Below are 9,903 nucleotides of genomic sequence, written 5' to 3' on the forward strand. Positions count from 1 at the left end.
GCCCGGTGGAAAGCATTGTTAAAGGAGTTCTTGAGATGGTTCCTATAGGAGCATTTCCCCAGATCTTCTCTCCCCCCCCCCAGAACTCCTTAACAATGCTAATCCTAATCCACAAATTTAAAACCTTACAACCAGTAGGGATGAACGAATCTAGAGGAAACTTAGAATCTATCAAGTACACTCCGGCACTGGCGTAATAGTTTAAAAAGGGCTTGCACATGATCGAAGGAAGAAAAAGAAAGAAAATATTATACAGATTTTCTTAGTACTTCATGTCGTTTCTTTCATCCTAGCTTCCCACCCAGACCAGTCCCCTCCCCCAATCACCTTTTTTCTCCTCCTTTCCATCTTCTCGCTTTTTTCTTGGTTTGAAAGGTGCTTTGCAATCGTCTGCAGCTAGTTGCCACTGGCTTAATAGGCACGAAGCAAGTGTGCTGTTTCAGAGGCTGCATCATCCAAACCCATACTCGTATTGCATGTTCACTAATTGATACAGTATCAGATGAGACCGGACAAGTAGCTCTAATTCACATTGACTTTGACAAGGCATTTGATAAAGATCATCACGACTTCTTGTTTGCGGTCTTAGAGCACGCAATTGCTTAGCGGCATAAGACTGCGCTATAAGGAGTCCTATACAAGGCTAATTGTTAATCAAGAGCTAACCAAACCTATTCCATTGAAAATATCTGTTCGCCAAGGCTGTCCATCATCGCCTTTGTTGTATTCCCCATATCTTGAACCCCTTTAGCTCAGTATTATTACCAGCGCAACTATCCGTGGTTTCTCCATGGCAAATGCGAAATTAATATTTCAGCCTATGCAGATGATGTCACCCTCTTTTGTTCTGACAAAAAGAGTGTGCTTGAGGCATTACATTTGACTGAGCAGTTTTGTGAGGTATCAGGTGCGGCTTTTAATTCGGATAAATCTAAGGGGTTTTGGCTGGGTCATTGGGGTACAACGCCAGGTCATTTTTGTGGCATGAGCCGGGACTGCGGAACCCTTCAGTACCTAGGGGGTCCTCTTCACGAAATTCGCAACAGTGGAGCCTCATAATCTTCATGAGGCGACAAGCACATGCTTGGATGGGTAGGGACCTGTCAGTGTTTGCTCGGGCTCAAGTCTGCAACACTTTTTTATTCGCAAAATTTGCCTATGTGCTGCAGAGTCTGGCGCGATAGGCCTTGTTCACTTATTCATGTATATCAGCTGGTTTCGCGTTTTTTCGTGTTAAAATCCGCAAAGCATTCTTTTCAGTAGCTGTGCTTATTAGGCGTCTCAGTGCTCACCTGCCTTTCCTATTCGCACCGACTGGATGCTCTCGTGAGGGGTCATTATGGGGATTCCTTAAGGAAATTGCTGGCACCTTCAATTTCCTCACTGTGCGCTTTTCTTTAGGCTACCTGTACAGCCTCTCTACAATAAAGATGACTCAGGTGCTTACAGAGTATTTGTTTCCTGTACCGTTGTATCGGCAACGTTTTCTGGAGTTGCTTTACGCCAGTGGTTTAAAACGTATTAGGCGAATGTGCATTCATTATGCTGCAAAAACATTCTTTAAACTGCGCACATCCACGCTGCCTGTGAAGGCATGGCTTCATGCTAAGGAGATGCTTGCGCGCCATGGACGGTGAATTGCCGCCTCTGTAGTACACCAGAGACAATTGACCGTTGTTTTATCATGTGCATTGATGCTATCATCTTCTGGGACATATTACAACGAACAGTTAAGAAGGACATTAACATCGTACCATTCATTCTCAGTTTTTTCTGTGGAGAAAAACTGTGTTGTGCCATAATATCTATTTATGCTGCTGGGACTCTTTATTGTTTGCAAAAACCGCGTGATTGACCGCCACGCCGAATCACCGCGGTCGACGAAATCTTTGTTTCGTGAGCAATGCGCTTTGGTGCGGGGAGTGTATGCTGCCCTGGAAGAGCCGCCCTCCACTATTTGGATGCATGTGTGTGTCTCCCAAATTTTTCATGTTTTGGAAGGAGGGGTCGTGCAGGGGTGTGGTGGCCTGGTGTTTTGTGGCCTGAGCATGCTTAGATTTTTCTTTTCGGCACTTTTTTCATGCCATAAAGAAAACGTGCACCTGCGGCTTAATGGATAAGGCATTAATGGATAAGACTGTGGGTTCTAGTCCCACGAGGCGCGGTGGTTCCTTTTTCTCGGGATTGATATTGGTTTCCATCGTTTCTTAATCTAAGCTCTGCGCATGCTAGCAGGGCCGCGATTCCGCGCGTGGTCCAGCCTGTGCGCCCTGTTTCCTGTGTTCGTAGTGTACGTTGTTAGCCAGTGTCACTTCACTTTATTTCTGTGCGCATATACAGCATTTTCCAAAAAAAGTAAAAACACTCTGGAACACCATGCAGTACTAGCGACCTTACCTCCGCTTCCGCTTTTTCGTTGTTGCCAGAAGTCGAAAAGAAAAAAGTACCATTTCGATATTCCCAGTGCACCTCTTGCACTGGGAATATCGAAATGGTCCATTTTTTATTCCTATTCTTTTTTTCAAATTCAGCACAGGCAGAGGGGTTATCATTTAGTTAATCGTTTTCTTTGGTCCCTCTCAGTGACTCTCTTATGATTATTCGTGTTCATTCATTATGTGGATCTCACTGAAAATAAGCCGCCTATAAGACCAGTACACTGACACACCCATAGCTGTCAATTATCTGATAGGCTATTGGTTTCCTAATTATTTTGTAGTTTTAATGGTGTATGGGTCTCACTGTATCTACTGGTTCAGATTTCTGGAGGGTACGGACAGCAATCTTTCTTGTCCCTCCAGAGCTCAGAAGTTCCAGGAATGGAGGGATTTAGGCAGCAGTTTCATGTATACGCAATTTAATACACAATGAGAGCAACTCATAATGGAACATCACCAAAACTTTGACTGCAAGTAGAGGTGCACTGCAAGATTATGAGCTGTGGCCCATTGATGCAGCAGTCCCTCCAAACCTAGAGCGCCTGAAAAATAAAAAGCACATTGTAATCTTCAAAATAAAAAATTGATCTCAAAGGCAGTACACCGCATCACTTGTTCAAAAAATTTGTACTTCCCACAGTACAGCAGTGACATGCCACTGATGCATGCATGTAAATTCCTTGGTGCATTAAAAAGAAGAAACATCTCCAATACCAGGTCAACGCACAGCTGCTCTCCTGGTGATGGCACCGTATGTTTGGAAGAACTGTTCGAAAGCTCTGGCAGGCAAATGAGCCTCAAAAAAGCCCTGTCCACTCTGCCTTCAGCTCCAATGCGACTATGCGCAAGCTACGGTCGCCGGTAGCGCGCGTGGCTCGGCATGCTTCGCGTAGCACGATCTGATACGCAAATACGCGCAGATATAGTCTCTTGATACGACTTTTAAGCTTGGAACATACCTGTGCCAGCCGATTACACCTGTTATCGGCCTCCGAGGCGGCGTGCGCTACCGGCGACCGCCGGCGGAAAGATAGTCGCGTTGGAATCGAAAGTAGAGCGTTCAGAGCATCACCACTGAACCTCGACAGCCGGTGCAGCCGTCTCGCAGAGGAGTGACCAAATATTGAAACGCCACAGCAAGACGTGATATGGACGCGTATCCGCGTGGAGAGACGGGTGGCGGGGCGCCGCTATAGCGCAGTGCCAACGAGGGAACTGCCGAGCTGTAGCTGACGCGTCGCAGGAATGAAGCAAGTCTCAGTACAAAGCTTGGCATATCGCATGCCGGCGAAACGAGCGTTATTTTGACTCTCCTATGCGAAATACAAAATGGGGTAGACAAGACGTATCTAAGAGGCACTACTGACGGAAAATTGGAACTGGAATAGGCTGTCAGTGCGAACTACCAACATCACCACTCAATCATAAGCATAATTTACTTAAAGCAAGCCATGTTTACATATTTCGCCTGTTACAGTACATCCATCGTAATCGATTGTATTCCATTGCTCCAAACCGCCCTCCTATTATATACCCCCTTCGGCAACACAGAAACTTGGCCCCTAAAACGAGGACAAATTACGCCAAACAAAAGCTCGATTACCAGATTCTAGTCTTTCTCAATAACCCATCTTTAAGTTTCATGTTTGATCTTCCTAAGAACAAATTTGAAAAAGACATCAAAAGTCTACTAATCAGCACTGACTCAACAATGTAATCTCAGTTTTTTTACCTAGCAAAGCATCTCTTGTTTTCGTGTCAAGCTGTTTGTGTGTGTTTTCTTTAGTGACCTCACGTTTGTACACTGCCTTTGATTTATGGGTCTGTGTCTTTGTAGCAAAAGTAATTTATTTTACGGTAATACTGCCGTTCGATGCAATGTATTTTGTTCACTATCATACTATGTTAATATTTGTTAATTCTGTGTTGTTTACTCCTGTATCGACTGTTTTGGGGAACTGTGACCTCGTCAGGCTTTACCTCCTTTTGTCGCAGTTCCCTTTTTCATCTTTGAAGGAAAATAAACCTGAACCTCAACTTGACCCAATCTTCGGTGCCGAGCCTCCGGGGCACGACTTGCCACTTGAGGAATAAAGATAGCAGCACAGTAGAAAGAAAAATTAAGGTTACAAAGTTTAAATACTCATATCATGAAATCGTTTCTACAATACTAAAACTCCCAACCGCATTCCATCATACGGCGCGATTCAAATTCCTTTGTTCGCGTGGCAACGGCCATTAGCAACGCAGAGCCACAGCGCAAAATAAATAACAACCGTAGCCCGCGGTTACAACTAATATATACGCAACTCATTAAAAGCCGAACTAGCGCTGGAATGTTGATGTCCACGAGAAGCGTCTTGCAGAACTTTGAATTCACGGCAGCGTACACCGAGACAAACACGCTACTGACGCGCACACGGGCAAACTAAAAACCAATACAGATACCCAATGCTGCCCTCCTTCGACTACGTTTTCGCTACCGTTTCGCTCATTGAGTTTCTTACTACTAACTAGAGGGAAAGCTGGCGGCGCTGCATCTGAACCTCCATGGGCGCGCAAAGCCTCATGGGGCGATGAGCTACTTAGTGCGGGACAGTAGGTTTTTTTCAGGAACACAGAGTGGCGTTACTGAGATGTCCCATTTCGTATCCACGGGGCGCTCCGCGCGCAGACGAATTCGGCGTAAAAGTAGTGTGCAAAAGCCATAGTAGCGAAAACGAAACAGCACACGACACCAATAAAAGGTTTTTGTTTTCCGAAATGCTCTAGAAAAACGTTTTAAAATGTTGAAGCGACATTTTTTTCAAAAACAGATTTTTTTAAAGTGCGCTTGTTAAGCACGAAATATTGGCTTTTGTGGTCTGCAATGGTTGGTCAATAGGAGAGCAAGCCATCGCTTATTCTGAGCAAACTTTGCATTTGGATGCTTTTCTGCTCGTTTGTTACGATTTATAGACAGGATATTGAATGATAGGACATTCTCGATTATCGAACAACGTTTGTTTTTCATTATGTTTTCGCCAAAAGATGTAGTGCTGCAGTCGGTAGCTCTCCGCCCCATGATGCTTAGAGCGCCCATGGTGGTACAGGTGGTCTCGAGGAAGCTCCATGCAAACTCCCATGGGCCGGGCGCCAACTTTCCCTCTAGTCAATAGTAAGAAACTATATGGTTTCGCTAGATTGTGCATAAAACTCTGTCGATAACGGAAAAAAATGTTATTAACATAAAATAAGACACAATGTAGTCTCAGCGTGCGTTTTTGCATATTTGCCCGCTAAAATGCAAAATGGAAGAGAAAAACAGCTTTACTCACCATAATAATACGGTCCTACCGTCCTAATTTAGAGAGTTGGCATGCGGGCAACCATTATAGCTGGTCATTTTTTTCTTGTCTGCTTTCTTTCTTGCTTGGGAGAGGAAAGAAAAAAGTATTCCTCTCGTGCTCTCGTGACCTCTCCCAATGTGAGCCCCGGCCGTCCCTCTCCGCTGCGGGCACCGCGTTGTGCGTGGCTTGCGGCGTCAAACTCAAACGTAGTTTGCTCAAGAGCGTTGCGCGCCGGATCCTTTCGGACATGAGGCGGCGGTTTTTCTGTATGCCTCAGCGTACTTTATTCTGAATGTGGCAAATAATTTACGTTACTGCAATGCTTCATAAGCGGCACGGGATCGGCATGTGTTGATTTTGAGATCAGAGCCTGAGCTGGAGAAGGAAGCAATGAAAAACAACTATAACCACCAACCGGCTGGTCTTGTAGGACCCATTGACTAATGCATATCAGTCTGTCAGTCCCATGGACAAATAGGTATTGGTCTATGTGGCAAATATGTATAAGTCGGCAAGGCGGGCTGGATTCTCTTTTGGGCTAATAGTGGATTCTCTATTGGTCGTATAAATCCCATAGATGGACTGCTATAGTCAATACTATAGCCTATAAGACAGGTATGTATTGATCAATAAGGTGTATCGGTTTCTGTATTGCTGTAGTACAAATGCAGGTACAACCCACAGAGAAACTAGAGCACCAGTACTAATTTTTATAAGACCAATATTTCTCTATAGTTTTTTTGTTGGGTATGCCACAACATGCCCATATTGACGACCTTCAAGCGCACAAGCATCCTCAAAGAGTGTCAAATGAACACATTCTCTCTTCATCGGCGTACCTCATGAAGCAGCAAAATCCATCTCACCTCCTCCCACTGTACAGAAAGAAGGCATGCGTATTGGATAGCTTGTAGTTAGCTTTTTGTTGTCGCTTGTTTACAAACGTTTTGTTGACCTTTTGCATCGGTTAATTTTATTGTTTTATGTTCTTTTACTCACCTTTTGCATTTAGCAGCCGATCGGTGAATTGGCATGCCCTTTTCAGCCGTCATGCTAAGTTGTCGTATTTCTATCTGTGTTTCTAATTTCAAGCTGATCGAAGCTTATACTTTCCTTATTTCTGAAATAAAATTGACGGTTGATAGCGCTCGTGTTGTCGGTCTTTCTGCTCGCGTCTTTGGCACTGTTTTCAAGAAAAACTTTCGCCAACAAGCCACACTGTATACGCTTGTTCAAATCTGAGTCAACAGAAACCTGATATTGCAAGCCTACGGCTTGCTGTGTTCTGTGCTGGCTTCCCGCTCACTTTACGTTTGTGCATCAAGATTTTTTTCGGAGTTTCAATGCTCCTGTACGATCGCTGTTGATCCGCATGCGGATGCGTCCTTGCGACCATGCGCACGCCGCCTGGGGGCGCGAGGCAGATGAGGTGTTGTACGATCAAGTTTGCAGCATGCGACCGAGCGGGAGACTCCGGTGTTTTGATTGGCGCGCTCGTCAATACCGCCCGTGCGGCAGCGCAGGCATGTGCCGTAGCAAAACATGAAGATATCGTGCCGTACCAATACCCACACACTGATATTGTAGCTCAGCCCAGACATGTTTAGCTGTGAGAGTTTTCATAGAAGGTAACACCGCGATCGGCTGTGATAGCTATGGATCTAGGCGCGGCAGATCCTGACGTCCGCGAACGAAGTCACAACAAACTTTGCAAGACGACAGGCGAGGTTCTGAAACATTCATATCTACAGCGCTAAAGACGGGACCGAAAGAGCACACAAAAGTCACAAAAACAGAGCACTAAGTGACAACTGAATTTTATTGGATGGCCAGCAAGCTTTTATACTTAAGGCTTCCAGAAAGAAAAAGCACAAAAACCACAGAAAAACTTGCCCGGAAGTAACTAGTGCCGGCTGAAATGTGGCATGGTGTCAAATCTCGCAATCAAGATACTTCATTTCTTTTTGGGACCATGCTATTGAAGGCGCGCTTATAGGAACATCGCGCAATCTTGCCATCGTATGTGCCTTTATTATTTCTCTTGTCAGAGCGTCTCGATGTTTTACTATCACGCTGCATTCTCTGTACAGCGGTTCACAGGCTTCACTATCACTTTCTTCCGTTGCTTTTGTTTTGCAGTCCCTACAATGTGTGGCTACGTGGCCTGAAGTGGCCACATGTGCGACATTGTCATGATGCTCTTTTAATATTTTGTTGAGACAGCGGCCCGTCTGTCCAACGTACCTCTTCCCACAGGACATGGGCAGAGAATAGACGACCCCTTCTTGACAGGTAACAAAACTTTCACCGTGCCTAATTGGACACCCGCGCATTTACCTTCTTGCACATGCTAGACAGTTTCTTGGGCGCTGAAAACACGACATGAACACCTGCACGGGTTGCAATCCTTCTCAGGTTGTGCGAAACCTGATGGAGGTACGGCACGACAACAACCCTCCTTTTTTATTTTTGCCTAATGCAGTCGCTTGTGTTCAGAACTGTTAAGCTTTTTTAAACTTTACTGCCACTGAAGTCAGAACTTCGGGTGGGTAGCCAGCCTTCCTTGGGCGATCGACTTGTATTCCAAAGCTTCGTTCCGTGCCGTGTTCACAACACTTTTTTAAAACAATATTAAAAACAAAGTGAACAATGGCTCATTTTACGTGTTTGGAATGGGCTGATTAGTATGGAAGGATGGGGTTTTGAGCTCGGTGCTCGTAAGACCAATAAACGTGGGAAGGAGTGAAATGCAATGATATATCCAAGAACCCGAAGAAATCTTGAAATGGTGTTTCATGAGTTAATGACAATGGCTCAAGGTACTCCAAGAATACTGAGCAAGCATTTAAAAACAGCTGCATAAATTCGAGGTTGTCACACTGTAAAAATACAAAGTAATCGTCTACAAATCTGAAAATACCGCTCACGCCAAGACCTTCTAGACGATCTTACAACCTTTTGTCACGCAAAGCCAAGAACATATCGCTGAGTACGGGGGCTATGCATGACCCAATACATATATCATCATTCTGAATGTACATATCCCTATTCCATTCTCCGAAAGTTGAGCTAAGGTAAAACGACATTAGTTCGAGGAAGGCACTGGCAAAAATACCACACTCATTCTGAAATGGCACAACACCATGTTTTTCTGTTTGATCTTTGACTGCTGACAAGATTTCGGCTTGCGGAATCTTTTAGTATAAGTCCTTAACATAAATTGATTAACCTTGAAGCGCAATATTGTGATCACTTCTTAGGAACTGGATTACCTCATCAGAGCTTTTAATTCTGAAAGGGTCGTCAATAGCCAGAGCACCGAGTTGCTATTGCAGGTACTTTGCTCCATGCTTCTGCCAAGTCACTGTTTCCTACACTATGGCCCGAAATGGCCAGTCAGGTTTATGCGTTTTCGCTGTGACAAAAAAAAATGCTTAGGCTGGACTTGTTACAGTTTTCAATCACGCTCGACAACTTGTTCAAATTCTACTTTTTATCCAGCCGCTTCGCCTGACTCCTAATTTTCACAATGAGTGCCGGAGCGCTATGTCTGAAGACAATGTCCTCAACGAAGAACCGAGCTGCTTCGGGGGCGGTATCCCTGGGCAGAGCATTTGTCTTCGCGTCGCCAGTTAGATAGTCGGTGCCGGCAATTATCCATTTATTCCCACCATTAGACGTCGGAAATGGTCCGAGGAGGTTCATGCCAATTTGCTTGAAAGTGTCTTTGGCACTTGAAGAGGGTGGAGTAGGCCGGTTGGTTTTTCAGGGGGTGATTTACTACGTTGGCAGTCTACGCACGTCCGTGCATAGTGCTTCACTGTCGCCGGCAGTTTCGGCCAGTAGTATCAGCGTTGTACTCTATTCAACGTGCGGGTGTAGCCTAGGTAGCCGGAGGTTGGCTGGTCATGGAAGGCTTCCGAGGCTTCCTTGCGGAGAGCTGTTAGGACGACGAGTAGATGACTGCTTCCCTCAGGATGGGAGTTCTTGTAAGGTACGTCGTTGCGAAGAAATAATGAAGAGAGGCTGCGTGCGAAAATTGTAGGCACAACCGTAGTTCGCTTCTCCAAGAAATCAATAAGAAGTAGCTATTCCTGGTCCTCTCTCTGCTGTTGGGAAAGAGTTGCGTCAATGAT

This window comes from Amblyomma americanum, chromosome 1, assembly GCF_052857255.1.
Source record: "Amblyomma americanum isolate KBUSLIRL-KWMA chromosome 1, ASM5285725v1, whole genome shotgun sequence".
Lineage (NCBI taxonomy): Eukaryota > Metazoa > Arthropoda > Arachnida > Ixodida > Ixodidae > Amblyomma > Amblyomma americanum.